The sequence below is a fragment of the Muscardinus avellanarius genome (genome assembly GCF_963383645.1).
Source record: "Muscardinus avellanarius genome assembly, chromosome: 1".
Classification (NCBI taxonomy): Eukaryota; Metazoa; Chordata; class Mammalia; order Rodentia; family Gliridae; genus Muscardinus; species Muscardinus avellanarius.
This window is the reverse complement of record NC_137786.1, coordinates 159,514,261-159,533,236: the sequence shown is the minus strand read 5'-3', so window position 1 is coordinate 159,533,236 and position 18,976 is coordinate 159,514,261. Positions and strand designations below refer to the sequence as shown.

The 18,976-nt window shown below is 38.5% G+C and overlaps 1 pseudogene across 1 annotated transcript in view; it reads right to left on the bottom strand.

Annotated features, from left to right (window-relative positions):
* The window catches only part of LOC308258479 (oxysterol-binding protein-related protein 9-like), a 29,555-nt pseudogene extending 13,836 nt beyond the window's left edge, over nucleotides 1–15,719 (bottom strand). Inside the window, exon 1 of the transcript in view lies at nucleotides 15,453–15,719. The product of the transcript in view is annotated as an oxysterol-binding protein-related protein 9-like (transcript). The remainder of the gene's footprint in view (nucleotides 1–15,452) is intronic.
* Between the last annotated feature and the right edge of the window lie 3,257 nt (nucleotides 15,720–18,976).

The window sequence follows — 18,976 nt, the reverse complement described above, 5'->3', positions numbered from 1 at the left end:
TCTAAGTTTTAGTAATGTCCACCTTGTGCTTCTATTTCCCTGGCCCAGGAGGGTAGCTGCTTTCTGCATTTGCTGAAAGTGATACCAAACTGTTCAATTTTGACTTATTAGTTAGCTAGTTAACACTTCTTTATATCTAACAATCCTTTATACTAAGTTCTCTCTCTTATAAAAACAGCCAGTGTGGTCTCTGTCCTTTGATTGGACCTTAACCAATGGAAGTGCTTTCTAAGCGCTCATGAAGGCCCATTGCTAAACACTCCCAGAGGCAAAGGACAGAACCGAACACACTCACATATAACTAGGGCAGTTATTATATACAGTCACAGCTCTAGATGTGCCTCCTAAGAATGTTGATGCTTATCAAGAATGTTAACATATCTGGTCTTTTGTTCGTGATGAAATCATGGAAGAAAATAAAAGAGAAGCTATCCACAAGAGATGATTCAGATGATTTATCATCAGTTTTGATTCTGTTTTTATGTGAGTTCTCCGAACACACAAGCAGTAAGCAAACACCATGCACAAGAGAGGAAAACAGCCCGTGTGCAGGGGACTTCTTAAGAATGTATATTTAATATAGCAATAAACTGCTGGAAGGAAATAATTAAAATAGAAGAACAGGGCTTCCTTGGGTGAACTTTGGATCAGCATCCCAGGGAATTTCTTGAAGAAAAGAAATCAATGGGGAACAGAATCTAGGATGATAAATCCCACTGGTCCATTTTGATGGACACATGCTTTTTGCTTCCAAATCATAGGATGTGAGCAGTAATGAGTTTTAATCAGAGGAAAAGCACACTTCTTGCTTATATACCCAGCATGAAGTTTTAATGTCTTTTCAAGGTACTGTTCCGATGTGTGCATTCTGCTTTCAAAATGTCCAAGGACTTTCAACCACACAGTTATTACTTGTTGTAATCACCAATTTGATTCAAAAGGCTAACCTTGGTCCAAAGGATCCTAAAGCCTTTGAGTCATTTTTAGAACGCCCCCAAGAGTTTCCATAAGTTCTTTGTAGGACTAGGCATCATGTCCAGAAGTCCTGGGTGCTCATGAAGAGAGTCAGCTTCCTGAGGTAAAATCCCAGTCCCTCTGACTTGATAGGAGGCCCCTGAGGCACTGGCAGAGATTGTTTCCCCTTCAGGGGCCACTTCCTACTTCAATATCTGCTCAGACTCCTACAGTAGAAATCCTGATTATCTGAGAAATGACAGTTTCCTGGTGAATTAGCCAAAGTTTTCCCCATAAATAATCAATGCTTTCATAATGTTTCTTCTCCCCCCCCCCAAAGTGTGACTTTAACTAGGTTTTAACATTTACATCTTCACAATTCTTAGGGAAAGGTCTGAAGTTCTATACTAAAGACCGTGTGTGTGTGTGTGTGTGTGTGTGTGTGTGTGTGTGTTGGTGTGTTGCTGGGAATGCTGGGGATTTAACCCAGGGGCATTCTACCTCTGAGCTACACCTCTAGTCCTATTTTTTATTCTTTATTTTGAAATAAAATTTCATTAAGTTGCAGAGAGCCTTACTACATAGCTGAGGCTGGCTGCGAACCCAGATCTTCCTGTCTCAGCCTCCCAAGTACTGGGATTACAAGCATGGTTCACTACACCTGGTTTATACTAAGGACTTTTGAAAGTCCATACTTATTTGAAATTTCTGTATGAACCTTAAATGTATTAAAGAACAAATAAAAATCATGGTCCAATGGAAAGAACCTGGAATTCTTACACTGATCCTATTGTTAGCAAAGACTGGAAACTTAAGTGAGGTAGGTCCCAGACTGTACCACTTATCTCAGTTTTAACAGTGAGAAAAATAATGTCTTAACCAGGCATGGTGGCACATGCTTGTTATCCCGGTACTTGGGAGGCTGAGACAGAAGTATCACAGTTTCACCGCCAGCCTCAGCTACTTAGTGAGGCCCTCTGAAACTTAGTGAGATTTTGTTTCAAAAATAAATAATAAAAAATAGGGCTGGGGGTATAACTCAGAGATAGAATGCCCCTGGGTGTTCAATCCCCAGTGCTACAAAAAGAAAGAAAGAAAAGAAAGAAAGAAAGAAAGAAAGAAAGAAAGAAAGAAAGAAAGAAAGAAAGAAAGAAAGAAAGAACAACTTAAAAATTCTGCTCTCTTCCTTGAAAAAAAATGTCTAATTTTAGAACTAGGTGGGTGCCGGGGTCCAGCCCTAGCAAGAGTCGAGGTTCGTGTGTTGGTGAGAGGAAGCCGAGGTCGAATGAGAGAAGAACTGCCACATGAGATCAGATTCAAGCTTCTCCATTTTATTCAGGATTTGTTACAATTTTTATACTTTCTTTTTTGGCAGAAAAAAAGCAAGGGCATAGCCATGCAAGCAGGATCTCCAAGGACAGGAAAAGTTATTATTTACAGACTTCAGGGCAGGGTGTCAGACATTTAAATAATCATAGTATGCTTTGTCTCACTTCACAAGGCTGACTCAAACTTAATCTTATACATTGGCCCAAACTAAGGTCAGTTTGAACTTAATGTTTGGCCCAAACTTTATCCTTGGGAAAAATGTTTGCTGCCTGAGGCTCTCACAAGCTGCTGCCCATCAGTTTTAGTTATAATGCTAGACATACTTCATGGGGGATCTACGCCATTGCGGATCCCCTAGTCGAGCTTTCTCAAGATCTGCATGAGATGCTGTAACAGGTGGGAAATAATGAGATGATCCTGGAGTACCTTTTAGTTCTAGAAAGTAAGAAAGTGATAAAAAGCAAATAAATAAGACTTACATATGTCAAAGGGGCACAGTAAGCAATTGAAAGAATTCCCGATGGCCCAAACTGGAACAATTGAACAGCAAAATAAAGAGCACTGGGTTATAAGCCAGACTGTAAAATAAATATCCAGGGGTCCAGACTTATATAAATGGGTAAGTAAATAAATAAGGAAAGAAAGAAGAAATAAAGGAGAAGAGACAAATCTCACGTGTGTGTGTGTGTGTGTGTGTGTGTGTGTGTGTGTGTTTCTAGAGATTAAACTCAGGGGCATTCTACCTCTGAGATACACCCCCAACCCTATTTTATTATTATTTTTTAAAACAGGGTCTCACTAAGTTGCAGTAAGTTGCTGAGGCTGACCACAAACCTGCAATTCTCCTGTCTCAGACTCCCAAGTACTGGGATTACAAGCTTGTGCCAATCTCACCATCTTAAAAATTCCAAATATTAAGCTGGGTGTGGAAGCCCATGCCTATTATCCTAGTACTTAGATACAGGACAGGAGGAGACAGGAAGATCATAGTTTGGAAGGTGACCTCAGCAACACAGTGAAACTCTCAACAACCTATAAGAACCTTTTTCAAAAGAAAGGGCCGAGGGTGCAACACTTAGGTAGAATGCCCCTGCGTTCAATCCCCAGTAACAACAAAATTTAAAAAAGGACAAAAGGACAAAAACATTCCAAATATTGTTTTGTAAATACTTTGTCTTCAAAGAGCAGAAATAGAAGTCCCCACTTCCAAGAATGGATTGTGCATATTTTTTCCAAAGAATACTATACAGAAAATTTGGGGTGGGTGGACATTATAGTGGAAATACTCGGTCAGGTGATCAGGGTCAACATTAACAGCGACAAATCATGTTGATGCTGTTTCCTTGATATTATGGCAAGAAACGGGTCATAGAAGGAACTCTAGATGAAGGAGGAAAAACCTTAGATGAGCAAGTAAGGAGACCTAACTGGGGTGATGGGATGAGGAAAAAGAGAAATGCCCTAATGTATACAATGTCCATTCACAAATATATCAAAGTCAATCACTAAGCCAAACAAGAGAAGGAGGGAAGGGGAGGGAATAGGGTGGGAAGTGGGTAAGGGCTAAAGTGATGTGTGCATGTATGCCTCTAACATCTTGTACTCCATTAAGACATATGACTGCAATACACCAGTTTTTAAAAAACCGTTCTAATAAACAAAGTCTGTTTATAAAAACACAAAGGAGATTTATAAATTACTTCCCCCCAAACTGTGCCTTCCTGAAATTCATGGGAGGTATTATGCCTTAGTCTTTTAATAAAGTAGCCAAAGGCTGTGTAGTACCAAAAGCCATTCTTTCTTCTTTCTTTCCAAATACCCAAATGAAGGGAGGGGAGGGCGAATTTCAAAGTATTCATTTTAAAATTCCCTCTTCTTCAGGCCTCCTTGCCACCTGGAATCACCCTGGGATCAAGTTCTGGCCAGTGAAATGCACCTGTGCATGAGGCTCCCAGGAAGCTGGTTAAAGAGCCAGACATCCTCCTCTCCTGGACCCTTTGCTCTCCCCACCTCTTCTCACCTGGAACCAGACACTTTCAAGGAGGAAGAAGGAGGATTAACAAAAGGAAGACCTGCCTGAAGTTCTGCTGTCATTATGAATCTGTCTACCTCACCCACTGCCCTACAATACATTTCTTTTCATGTGTAAAAAAAAAAAAGACACTAATAATAATAATAATCCCTTTCATGAGGGAGGAGAGGGAATGAGAAAAGGTGGGATAACACTATTTGGTCACATTGTCTTCCTACTAGAGACAACTACAGGTAATCAGTTAAAATGATACGGGCTTCCATCAAGATGTATGACTACAATGCATCAATAAAAAAATGATACGGGCTGGTTCTGATTATATGGAAGGAATTGGTCTGTTTCCTTTAGCCAAAACAAAGCAAAAGCCCATCACCTAGATGGACGGAGCAGATCCGCTGCTTGGGCATTGCCTTGAGCAGCTGCGCAATGCCCTTTTTTCTCTGTCTTTGGCTATGCAGTCTCTGGCCCTGTGGAGTGGAGCAGCTGGAAGTCAGCACCACGGGGCCTTGGCTTTATGTTCCTGGGTTTGTCATTGGATGGGATATGTAGAGAGCACCAAGCAGCCATCGCCATTGGTAACTGTTTCTTCCATTCTTCAATTTATACAGGCTTCCAATATGTCTTTCTCTCCAGGAATGAGTCTCCTTTTTGCCTGCACTTCAAACAAGTTTAGAACATATTTTTATGCTAAGTAAACTAACCAGGATATACCTGAGATTTCTTTTTTTTTTAATTGTTTTGTGGTACTAGGGCTTGAATCCAGGGATATTCTACCTTTGAGCTACACCCCAAGCCCTATTTTATTTTTTATTTTGAAATAGGATCTCACCAAGTTACCTTGTGCTGGCCTGCAACCTGGGGTTCTCCTGTTTCAGTCTCCCAAGTACTTGGAATACAGGCATGCACCACCACATCCATCTATGGCTGAGAATTAGAAATGGCCCTTTCCCTATATCACTATTTTTTCTATTCTAATTTTATTATTCTTTTTGAAAATCTTTATAAGCCATTTCAAAATCCTTTCAAAGCACATATCGAATTTAAATATATGTTTTCATACATACATAGTTTGTTTAGGATTATATAAGCAGAGATTGCTGCAGTCCTTTTTGAAGGGCCGATTCAAAATGACAGAAATTATCATTCTGTAGAACTTTTCTTTATACCATCTGTTCCCTCGTGTTTGTAATTCAGGAGACAGAGTTGTAAACTTCTCCAAAAGTAATGAAAGTGAGATGGTTGAATGGCTCCCCACAGAGTTAGCTCCAGGGTTTTTGTGTGATTTTCTGGGTAACAAATGTAGACAAATGTAAAAAAAATGGCATTTATTTTCTCAATTCAGAAATGAATCGATTACACTGCATGTTTGGTAACCAAATTGTCAAACCTTGTTTCAAATATCTTTTGTTCTTTTTCTTTTTGTTTTTATTAATACTATTGTTCACTGTTTTGTTCTTTGGGGAAAAAAAAGACTATGGAAATTAAGCTTTGGGAATAGCTAATAGCTTTGACATATCCAACCAACTTAAAAAACAAAATATGATAGAGAAGTAGAAAGAAACGCTTCCCAAGAAACCAAAAGGTCATGACTGCTAATACTAAATTACCTCTCTCTTTTCCTTCTGATAGAAAGTTAATATTTGGCTTTTGGGGAAATATTAATGATAAGATCTCTTGTTTTCCCACTGCCAGCAACTATGCTAAGAACAGTGCATACACTATCCCATTTAATTCCTGTTTTAAGCCCATGATGAAGTAAGAGAGTAAAATAAGGCCTCTCTTTGAATAAGGAAGATATGTAATCTATAATAAGCATGTGGCTTTAAGAAGGGAATTAACAGCCAGGCGTGGTGGCACACCCTTGTAATCCCTGCCCTTGGGAGGCTAAGACAGGAGGATCGGGATCTTTCAGGTTCGAAGCCAGCCGCTGGCTTAAGAGATCCTGTTTCTAAATAAAAACATAAAATAGGTCTGGGAGTGTAGCCTGGAGGTACAAGGGCTTCCAGAAACCCCATTACCACCAAAAAATAAAAATAAAAAAAAGAAGGGAATTAACTTTGTCCTTCTGAATGTGCTTAGTTTATATAGTTACCCTGATATGAAAGAATTGAAGCAGCTGAATCAAAAGCCAAGGATCTGGAATCAATTTGCTAATCCCAGTAGGAATAAGTTGGTTATGCAATCTTGTCTATGACATAAATACCTGGCTATTTGGCTATGATATTGTCTTCCTGACAGAGAAAACCCAGTAGGAAGGCTTGTAATGTTAAAATATGTCCTCAGCTGGACGTGGTGGTGCATGCCTGTAATCTCAGTACTTGGGAGGCTGAGACAAGAAGATCACAGATTCAAGGCCACCCTTGGCAACTCAGCAAGACCCTCAGTAACTTAGCAAAATCTGTTCAAAATTTAATAAAAAAATAGAGCTTGGGGTGTGGATCGGAGGTAGAATTCCCTAGTTAATCTCCAATAGCTCCCTCCCACTAAAAACCTGTTCTTATTTATATTTGACGAGATATCAAGTTTTGTAAAAGACATTTTAATCATTATAGAAAGTCATTAATAAAATATATGAAATATCAATCACTAACACATACTTAGAGATCAATAAGAAGATAGAATCTAAAAGTAATAGCTGTTCTTCTTACGTTCCTTGTTACTTGTACAGAATTTAGATTTGTATGAAATATGTTATACTATCATGGCCCAAACCAGAAAAATATTTAAAGGGAGAAGGTGCTAAGGAAATATTTGATGGGTGAATTAATAGGAGTTGAACATACAAAAAAAAAAAAAAAAGCTTTTTGTTTTTTTTTCTCTTTCTCTCTCTTTCATTTTCTACCCAAACAAGAAATGCAAAATAATTCTGAAATTTTAGATTGCAGTCATTTTGTTAACTGTTCTTGCTTATAATATATATTCTAGAGCAATCGATAAAACACACACACACACACACACACACACACACACACACACAACTGTGTTTATTCTTAAACAAAGTTAAAATCTCCCAATCAAAGATATCCAAGCTTAGAAAACTTTGCAGAGGTCACATGGCAGGAATGTCTGACAGAACTGTAACTCAAATCCAGTTCTGCCTGACTTGAAATCCTAGGTTTCTTCTGGCTAAAAGGCAAAAAGTTATGTTTTATAGACTTTATCATCTGTAAAATGGGACGGTAGCAATAAATAATAATGTTGAAAGTTAATATTTATTATAAGGTAGGCCTGTTTATGTGATTTAAATATGCTTACTCATTAATTCTCTTAACAATCATATAAGACAGGTTCTATTATACAGATGAAATAATTGAAACACAGGCTGGGATCAAATTCCTTGCCCCAGGTCATAAAGCAAGAGGTGAAACAGCAGGTAATGTAGATCCAGGATCTACATTATAAACACAATATTACACAACTTACAAATAGTGGTATTCGTTTCTACCACCAATAATCAATGAGAAATGATGCAACAGTAACAGAACTATAGGAATGACTCTAAGAAAGATCTGAAAGCTATTTATGGAGAAAATTCCTTGAAGATAATTGCTTAAAAAAAAAACATTTTTAGCCGGAGTGGTGGCGCATGCTTGTAATCTTCGCACTTGAGAGGTGGAGACAGGAGGATCGCGCAGGTTCAAAGCCAGCCTCACTGGCGTAAGAGACCCTGTTTCCAAATAAAATACAAAATAGGTCTGGGAGTGGAGCCCAGAGGCAGAAGGGTTCCATCCCCAGTACCACCAAAAAAAAAAAAAATTTTAGAAAATGACTAAAATGAGAATTAGCCCATGTTCATGGACATTACCTCATAGAATTGTTGTGAATGATAAATGAGTTAACACATATAAAGTCCTTAAAATACCTCCTGGAGATAGGAAGTGCTCAGTTATATTAGCTATTATTATATTTTTGGTGTCAGACTCATCACCTGTTTATTGGTAGTATGACCTTCAACAAGATAAATTTTTCTCTCTGACTTCAATTTCCTCATCCATAAGAACTGAGTTCTTGTAATTCCAACATTCGGGATGCTGAGACAGACAGGAGGATCACAGTTCATAGCCAGCCTTAGTGAGGTCCTTTGCAATTCAGTGAGACCCTGTTTCAATAAATAAAGAATAAAAAATAGGTCTGGGAGTGTAGGTCAGGGGTAAAATGTCCCTGGGTTCCATTCCCAGTACTGAAAAAAAAAAAAGAGTTAATAGTAAATATCTTAGTGCTGCTATGAGATTTAGGTGAGATAATAAGAAACATCAAATCTTGCCCAATGCCTGCTAAATGAGAGGGATTTCACTGAGGTTGAAGTTCTTTCCTCTTGAAGAAAATACAGTGTCTGTTGTTGTTGTTGTTGTTGTTGTTGTTTTTTACTATGCTTTTTCAATATCCCTAGACTCAGACATTTCAGGTACCAACTGAATTTGTTCTTCATTTGTGTGTTAATTTTTTCAAGGGCTGCCGCAGCAAAGGACCAAAACCTGGTTGACTTACATAACAGATATCAATTTTCTCACAATTTTGAAGTCCAAAAGTCTGAAATAAAGTTGTTGGCAGGGTTGGTTCCTTCTGTTGAGGTGCGTTCTCAGCTCAGGAACTCAGGATCTGTAGGGTCCTTGGCTAACATGACAGAAAAGAATTTCAGCACGCACAAGTTAGAGACGCAGACAGAGGTTTATTTAGAGAAAGGGGAGGAAATACACTTTCAAGAGAGGATGCCGGCCACCTCAAGATGAGGAAGGCCTTTTGCGGCGCTCAGGTTTCTCTTCCTATAGGGGACGTTCACGAGGGAGTGGGCTAGAGGAGGTGTGTGAGAATGATTTCAGCCCCATAGAATAAACTCCCAAGGACAGTTTATGCTGGTCTGGTAGCTTCAGGTCAGCTTCAGGGTGGATGATCTCAGTCTGGTAGTCCCGAGGCACTTTCTGGTGGTCTGGTCAGCCTTAGGGTCCTCAGGCTGATTGGGGTCCTCATTAGCTGACTGACAGACAAGCTGGAGTATCCTAAATTATAGGTTTCTCAAAATATCGTCTCTGTCTTGTTATCAATGCACAGGGAAATTCTAGTTTCTTTTAGTTAACTCTAGGATCTACAGGTTTCCCAGGAATTTGAGTCAGGGCTAGGAAAGAGAACTGGTTTGTGGATTAAAGGCTGAAGCACTTCAGCTCCAGGTTCTTAAAGTTATATTTTACTTTTCTTTCCAGTCTGTCTCCTTTCTATCTGCTTGTTTTTTTCTTTCCGACATCACTTCCAAGGGCTCTGAGGGAGAATCTGCCTCAGTCTGATCTTTTAGCGTCTGATAACCTCAGGCTCTTTTTGGCTTATGGAAGGCTTTCTCCCTGCAAGGTAGTCTTTCCTCTCCGTGTGTGTCTCTCTCTGGGTCCAAACTTCCCCTTTCCGTAAGAACATGTTCATATTGGATGTTGGACTCACTGCAACAACTAGGTTTTAATTTGATTATCTCCGCCAAGGCCTTATTTCCCGGAAAGTTCATAGTTTAAAATAGTGGGGGTCAAGTATCAACATCTTTTAGGAAGAGGCAATTCACCCATAACAGTTTGATTACTTTTTTGTTTATTTATTTAGTGTTTTCATCTGAGAAGAGATACATAGTCACTAGCTTGTTGTTTTTTGCTATCTCGGGTCGTACAGACAACAAAGCAACCGTCTATTAATTCCACTATTTCATTTAAGCATTTCAATGGGTTTTTAATTTTTTAATGTTTTATTGGTGCATTGTAATCATACATCTTAATGGGATAAAAGATGGTAGAGGCATACATGCACACATCGCCCAGTAAGTCCTTACCCAATTCCTGCCCCATTCACTCCCTTTCCCTCCTTCCCATGCTTGGCTTAGTGATTGACTTTGATATATTTGTTTAAGTACATCATGTGCTTTAGAGAATTTCTCTCTTTCCCCTTCCTATCCCCTCAGTTATGTTGCCTTATTTGCTCATCTATAGAATCTTCTTCATCATCTAGAGTTCCTCCTATGACCCTTTTTTCTCCCTAGCTTTCGCCTATTATGGAAAGCATCTGATTTTTTATTTTTTGTTACTGAGTTATCTCACTTAGCATAATGTCCTCCAGCTTCATCCATTTCCCTGTAAATAATTTAATTGTATTTTTCTTTATGGCTGAGTAAAATTCCATTGTATACATATTCCATAGTTTTGTAACCCATTAATCTGTTGATGGACATCTTGGCTGGTTCCATAGTTTGGCAATGGTGAATTATGCAGCTATGAACATAGATACACATGCATTAGTTTGGTAGTTTGGTTTCTTTTCTTTTGGGTAGATACCCAACAGTGGTATTGCTGGATCAAATGGTAGATTTGTTCCCATTCTTCTGAAGATCCTCCATACTGTTTACAAAAGTGGTTGCACTAATTTGCAATCCCACCAACAATGTTTTAGAGTTCCCACTTCTCCACATCCTTGCCAGCATTTGTTGTTGTTTGTGTTTTGAATGATTGCCATTCTAGTTGGAGTTAGGTGAAATCTCAGAGTAGTTTTGATTTGCATCTCTCTGATTGCCAGTGATGTTGAGCATTTTTTCATGCATTTATTGGCCATTTGAATTTCTTCCTTCATGAAGTGGCTATTTAATTCATTTGCCCATTTTTATTGGGTTATTTGTTTTGTTAGTGCTGAGTTTCTTGAGTTCTTTGTATATTCTAGATATTAGTCTCTGATCAGAGGAGTAGTTGGCAAAAGTCTTCTCCCATTCTGTTGGCTCTGGTTGAGGTTCTTGATAATGTCCTTTGCTGCACAGAAGCTCTTCAGTTTCATTCAGTCCCACGTATTGATTCACCTTTTAGTTTCTTGTGCCTTTTTAAAAAGAAGAAATTGTAATTGCTCTGGAGCAGCAGGAGTTTTCACATTTGTTTTACAAAAATTATCTTAGAAGTGGAGGAAGACAGAGCTTCTTGCAGTTCCAGGCCACGTTTTACCACTAAGATCAGACATGCCTTTGTTCTCACTTATTTCATTAATATTGGGAGATCTGAGAAAGATCTTATTTGAAAATCAGCATACTTCTTACAAAAACAGCAGTAACACAAAACTCTTGACAGTCACTGCTCTAAGGTACTTCAAGAAACTCACTAAGTTCTTTTTCAAGAACTTTGTTACATCCTCATATTATGCTGCTCATGCATTGGTAAGCCAAAAGCAAAGTTCTTTCCCATGCTGGCTAATGCATATGTAGTGTCACCATGCCAGGCCCCGCCCCCTCCATTGCTGCCAAAGTCTTCTTCCAGTGGGGTTCTTTGTTTCAGGTACTGCAGCTTATCTCTTGAGAGATCTGTAGGAAGGGTGAGTTTCAGTTTATTCTGAGTGTTATATAAACTGCTACAAAATTCCTAGGTCATCTCCAAATCAGGGAACAAGGGCTCAGATAAGAATTTCTGTACCAAGGAAAGCAATCATCACCCTTGCATCTCTCTTCTCTCCTTCCTCTCCTCTCCTCTTCTTTCTTCTCTCTTTCTCTCTCTTTTGCTCTCTCTCTCTCTTTCTCTCTCTCTGTCTTTCCCTCTCTCTCTTCCTTGTACTGAACAACTATAGACTCAATGTTTGTATACTTGCCCTAAGTTTATATGTTGAAATGTTAACTTCCAATATGATAACATTAGAGGTGGGGACTTTGGGAAATAATTAGGTCATAGCATCAGAGCCTTATACATGTGTTCAGTGCTGTTATAAGAAAAGACACTAGAAGCTGAGCATGGTGGCACCATCCTGTAATCCCAGTACTTGGGAGGCTGAGACAGAAAGCTCACAGTATTGAGGTCAGCCTCAGGACCTTATGGAAATTCCAGCCAAGATGTACATTAAGAGATAAATGGATTAAAAAACTATGGGATATTTACACAATGCAATTTTACTCAGTCATAGAGAAGAACAAAATTACATCATTTCTAAGGAAAGGAATGGAACTGGAGAACATTATCCTAAATGAGATTAGTCAGTCACAAAAAGTAAGAAATCGAAAGCTCTCCCTAATATGCGGAAGCTAGGCAGAAAAAAGGTCATAGGAGGAACTCTAGACAAGGAAGGGGAAACCATACATGAGCAAATAAGGAGACCTAACTGAGAAGGTTGAGAGGGGGGAAGAAGGAATCCCCTAATGTACATTAGCAAACATATCAGAGTCAATCAGTAAGCCAAGCATGAGAAGGAGGGAGGGAATGGGGTGGGAACTGGGGAAGGGCTAATGGGGTGGTATGTGCATGTATGCTTTTACCATCTTGTAACCCATTAAAATTTGGAATACAATGCACCAACAACAACAAAAAAACACTAAAAGAGATACTAGATCTCTCTCTCTCTCTCTCTCTCTCTCTCTCTCTCTCTCTCTCTCTCTCTCTCTTTCTAACACACACACACACACACACACACACACACACACACACACACACAGTGAAAAGTAGCAATTTGCAAAGCAGGAAGTAGATTCTCTCCAAAAGCCAATTTTTCTGGCTCCTGACTTTGGACATTCAGCCTCCAGAACTGTGACAATGAGTGTTTGTTGTTTAAGCCACCCAGGTTGTAGCTATTTGTCAGAAGAGCTGAACTCTCCTCCAAATCTCCCTCCCTGGTGGCCATCTCATTCAGTTATTCTTCAGACCCGACAGTCCCATAAGCAAATATTGTTTAGATTATTCACCTTCAAAAATCATGTGACCATTCCCTGCTCCCACTTACTTTCTTACTTTCTGCCAATCGTTATTTTTCATTTGGGATGCATTTGAGTTTTCTGCAACCAGAGGAAAGGACAGCTACACGATTTCATGTTACACCTGGTTAAAGATATCTATTTACTTTCCGTTAGTATCAGTGATATTGCCAGTTTTATAAGAGAAAAGCATATTTTAATAGTTTTGTAGCATTTAACTAAGAAATAAAATGTAATTGGAAGTGCTTTACGAGACTCATTAACCATGCTTTAAAGAGTCCAGTTGGCCTTCTGATATATATTCTCATGTCTTTCGAATGAACACTAGCTTTAGAAGATATTTTTCAAACTATTTTCTTTTTTACAATCTCAACATCTAATAAAATAGCAATTCCTAAATGAGCACTTCCTTGAATAAAATGACTTTTTTTCTCATCTGATCACAGAATATGGGCATGCTTTGTACTTTAAAAATAACTGAGACTTTATAAGACAGAAATGCCAAGTGGGCCTTTGGTACAATGAACTTTATGTTGGGATTGTTCTGAAATTTAGATCTGACTCCACCTTCAGTACATATTAATTTAGTCTTGGGGATTGTTAGAGTCTAAGCTTCATATAAAATAAAGATAAAAATAACCATCTTTTTTGTGGTAATGGAGATTAAACCCGGGGGTGTTTTACCTCTAAGCTATATACCCAGCCCTGTATTTTTATTTTGAAGCAAGGATTCACTGTTGTTGAGGCAGTCCTAAAACCTTCAATATTCCTGTCTCATTTTCCCAAATGTCGGAATTATAGGCATGCACCTAACAAAAATATACATCTTCTAGAGTTGTTGTAAACATTAAAGTGTATCATAGACCTAAAAGTAATAGCTAAAGCTATAAAATTCTTATGACTATATCAAAACTAAGAACTTCTTTGTTGTATTTTCAACAAAACCATGAAAACATGAAACAATAACCCCTATACAGAATGATAAAAATATCTGTACATCATAAATCTAATTAGGGGCTCATATCCAGAATATGTATTCTAATAACTTGAAAAAATAAAAATGTACACCTAAAAAGAACTTATACAAGAATATTCACAGCAGCACTATTTATTATAGAGCCAAAAAGTAGAAATAAGCCAAATGTTTATGAATTGATGGATGGATAAATTAAAATATGGTATAACCGTCTAATGGAATGTCATTCCGCTCTAAAATGGAATGAATTACTGATATGTGCTACAACATGGATGAACTTTGAAGATAATAAGGCTTAGTGAAAGAAGCCAGACATAAAAGACAATATATTATAAGATTCCATTTATGGAAATGTAAAAAAGAAGGCAAATTTATGGAAAGAAAGTAGATTAGTAGTTTCCAAAAGCTAAGCAAAGGAGGGAAGAGTGAATGGGATTGGGGGTGACTGCTTAAGAGTACAAGGTTCCCTTGTGTGGGGACGACAGTGCTCTAAAATTAGATTGCTGTTATGGCTGCACACATCTCTGAATATGCCAAAATGACTAAGTTGCATGCTTTAGTTAAGTGAACTTTACGGTAGGTGAATTACTTTCAATAAAAAGATTGAAAAATTAGGTTAGCAATTTTAAAGGCCTTAGCAGACTATAAAAAGCACAATGGTCTCTGGGCTGTCATAAACCATGTTGGCTTTGTCAATCTATTGTACTCTTCTTCATTTTATTAATTTTTGTTCTTGTCATTATTTCCTTTCTTTTACTTCCTTTAGATTTAATTGACTATTCCAATTCCTTTCTCAACTTTTTGGTACTGGGAATTGATCCCAGGGACATTCTGCCTTCTAGCTACAAACTTAGCCCTTTTATTTTGAAGCAGGGTGTTGCTAGGTTGCTAAGAGTCTTGCTAAATTGTTGTGGCTGGTCTTGAACCCATGATTCTTCTGTATGAGCCTTCCAAGTACTGGGATTGCATTCATGCACCACTACACTTGGCTTCCTTTCCAAAATTTTTAAAATGGATCTTATAGCTCATTGGTTTTTAGTTTTTCTTCTTATCAAACAAATGCATTTAGGAACAAACATTATTCTTCAAGTATTGCATTATCTACATCTTCAGGTTTCCATGTGTTCTATTTTTCATTTAGTTCCACATATCTCCAGTTTATCATTCCATATCTTCCAAAAAATTTAGAAATGTATTTATTAGTTCAAGAACACGAGAGAATTTTTTAGTTATAACTTGTTACTGATTTCTAGCTTAATTAATTGCATTGTGGTCAAACATGTACTTTATGATTTTTAATCTTTGAAGTTTGTTGTAAATTGCTTTTGACCTATTAGACTGTCTGTGATGCAACGTTCTAGAAATATCCATGAGGTCAAGTTTATCATGCTCTTCAAGTCTTGTACAGCCAGAATGACTGGCATCCATTACTGAGAGAGGTGCGCTGAATCTCCAGCTCCAGTGGCTAATCACAATTCTCACACCTCGCCCTCCTGCAGCATCAGCAGCACTTCCTGCTGCTGGGGCTGGTTTTGAGTGCTACCGAGGGCTGCTGCGGCCCCCATGCCTCCCTGTGCAGTGCCTGGACCTGTGGATTTAAGGCCGTGTCTGAGGCTTGGTGCTTCAGGCCCCCTCTGCTCCTGGGGTTGCCAGTGATAGAAGCCCTCAGAGGGCACCTCCCCAGGGCTCCAGGAATCACCCTGTGCCATCACTCCCTCTGTAGGAGAGGCCGCACAGTGGGCTGTCCACATCTGCTGCAGAGGACCTCCCTACGTTGCTGAGGCTGGCCAGGAACCTTTGATCCTCCCGTCTCAGCTTTGCTCAATATATTTTTTTACTTGTTCCTTCAAAACTATCGTTTGAATTCTTGAGTTATTAAAATCAAATGTTAATTGACTTTACATTTTCCCGCTTTTTCCTTCTTCTGCCTCTTTTATTATCTTCCTTGCCTAACTTCTTGTCTTCCTCTCTACCCTCAGCCACATAAGATCTATGTTATAATATGTCATTAAGAATGTTATTACCTTACAGAATTGGCATTCATTTACATTCACTGATATATTTGTTGTTTGTTGCTTTTAAGCCTGCACTGTAGTATTTATAACCTTCTCTCAGGCATAATTTTCCTTTCACCTGAAGTGACACTCTACTATCTCCTTCAGTGCCTGCTAGTGATTGATTTCTCAATTTTGTGTATCTAAGATATCGATTCTGAATTTGTTTTAGGAAGTTTTCTTTTATTTTCTTTTTCTTTTTTTGTGGTACTGGGGGATGGAACCCAGGGGCTTTCTGCCTCCTGTCTACACTCTCAGACCTACTCTATATTTTATTTGAAACAGGGTCTCACTAAGTTGCTGAGAGCCTCACTAAGTAGCTGAGGCTGGCTTCGAACCTGTGTGATCCTCCTGTCTCAGCCTCCCAAGTACTAGGATTACAAGCGTGCGCCACCACGCCCAGCTTCTGGAAAGAAATTTTTTTTAGGTTTTGACTGTTAGGCAAATAATTTCTCTCATTATGCAAAAATTTACTATTTAGACTTACTTTGGTTGTTTTTTATGAAGTCAACTTTCAGTCTAATTAAAAAACTCTTTTCAAGGTGACCTTTTCTTCTCTGTTCATCTTTTAATTTCTACCTTTGAGTCACATCTTCAGCCCTGTTTTATTTTTTATTTTAAAATAGTCTTGCTTAGTTGCTGAGGGCCTCATTGAGGCTGGCCTTAGAACTGCTATCCTCCTGTCTCAGCCTCCCAAGTACTGGGATTGTAGTCATGTACCACCATGATCACCTGAGATAAATCGTTTCTAGAGGGACATTAATATTTTCTAGACATTCAACACAGCCTCGTGATAAAAAGAAATTACCAGGCATGTCCAAGATGTAAACCTATCACTAAAAGTCAAGAGAAACAAACCCATAGGTGATTAACTATTAGAGTTAGACAATTAGGATTTTTTTTAAAAAAACATGCTTTATATGTATATGTGGAGAAACAGAAAATGATAAAAAGTTGGAAATTTTCATCAAAGAATTGTAATTGAGAATAATTAAAGTAAAACTCTAGAAATGAAAAATATTATAAAAGAACAAAATAAAATTTTGAGCTTTATTTTTGGTGGTACTGAGGTTCCTGGAAACCCTTCTACTTCTGGGCTACACTCCCAGACCTATTTTATATTTTTTTATTTGGAAACAGGGTCTCTTAAGCCAGCAAGGCTGGCTTCGAACCTGTGCGATCCTCCTGTCTCTGCCTCCCAAGCGCAGGGACTACAAACATGAGCCACCACGCCTGGCTAGAGCTTTTAAATAAGGAAAATTACTAATTCAGTGGTCACATTTGACAAAGTAGACAGCTCAAAAAAACAGAAACAGAAAACTAGAAAATGGGTCAGAAGAAATTATATGGAATTAAATATGAAGAAAGAAAAATATGGAAAATATAAAAGGGAGGGTAAGATATAGCAATGTTAGTGAGAATGTTTGTATATTATGTTTAAAAGTATTTCCAGTGGGAAAAAAAAAGCTTAGAATAAAAGCAAGACAGATACAATATTTGAAGTGATAATGGCCGTGAATTTCCCAAACAAATGAATGATCTCCAAGCACAGATAAAAGAAAGTTTACAAGCCCAAGTAGGAAAGAAGAAGTTTCACGAACCCAAGTTTGATCAATGAGATGAAACCTCAAGAAAATTAATGAAAATCAAAGGCAAGAAGAAAAGACCAGCTGTGTGTTTGAGGCTCCCCACATCTCTGCCAAGAGTTCTGCTGTTTTGTTTTGTTTTTGTTTGTTTTTGTTTTGTTTTGTTTTGTTTTGTTCTTGTTGTGCTCTTGCAATGACTCTCAAACCAAACCCTACATCAGACTTTTCACCAGACTCTGGGCTTCCTCACCACTCAGAACTGACACCTGCCTCAAAGGGGCAAAGTGACAGGAGGTCGGCTCACCTCCCCAATCCCCGTAGGCCTGCCAGTCCTCAGTGCTGCAGAGCTTCCCACTCCCTGCCTGGAAGAGGTGGCTTTGCATTGTGCCCCTGTTTTCTAGTTGTTCTTGGTGGGAATACTGGTCTACTGTTAAGTATTTTATCCCATGCAAAAGCAAAAGTCCTTCCGAAATGTTCATGTCACATATTATATTTTCCATTGCTATTTCTTCTTATCTTAGTGAACTTAATAAACAGTCCATTTTAAAGTTCATGCCAAATGATTACAATATCTGCAACCTGCCTGTCTCTATTTTCCATGTTTCTGCTGGTATTTGTTCTTCTTGTCTCATTTCTGCAAATGCCTGGTTGTCATCGATTTTGTGCCACACCGAGTATTTGAAGAGATTCTTTTGAGTTATATTTTGAAGGCTACAATGACTTTAGCTCTACCAGGAAGGATTTTCGTTTGCTTTGCCAGGCACCCAGTGACCTTAGTTGTCAGGATCACCAGTTTCATGGATTGAGCCATCTCTGGTCACCGGACATGAACCAGCTCTTCATTCCCTGCAGAGGTTGATTTACTTCTGATTTTCCCTCACACCCCAGCAATTTCTCTAACTGGATTTAGAAATTAAGGTGAACCCATTTCAGTGAAGGTAGTGATAACATATAAAACCTAAAAGTTATCAATAGCTGCATTTTTTGCTATGTACAAAGGACATTCTCACCTAAAAGAAGTTAGCATGATGTCAGAAACAGAGATAATAAAAATAATTATGGCTAAGACCTAGCCAGAGTTTCTCTGTACTGTGTTTTCAAACACTCTCTACATAAAACTTCTTTATTCTCCGCACAAGCTTGAGATATGGGAGCGGGTCCTGCTGTGGTCTGAGCCTGTGGCTCTGTTTGTTCATCTCTTTGTAAGTCAGAGAGTTTGAAATGTGAGGTTCCTCACCTTGTAGCCCATGTTTTCTCAGGAGCAACCTCCTCGTGTCTCTTGTTCCAAGTCCAGATATTTGGGCAGCTGGGCCTGGCTTTGTTTTTGGTTTGTTTTATACATAATGACATTGATCGACAATCTTTTTT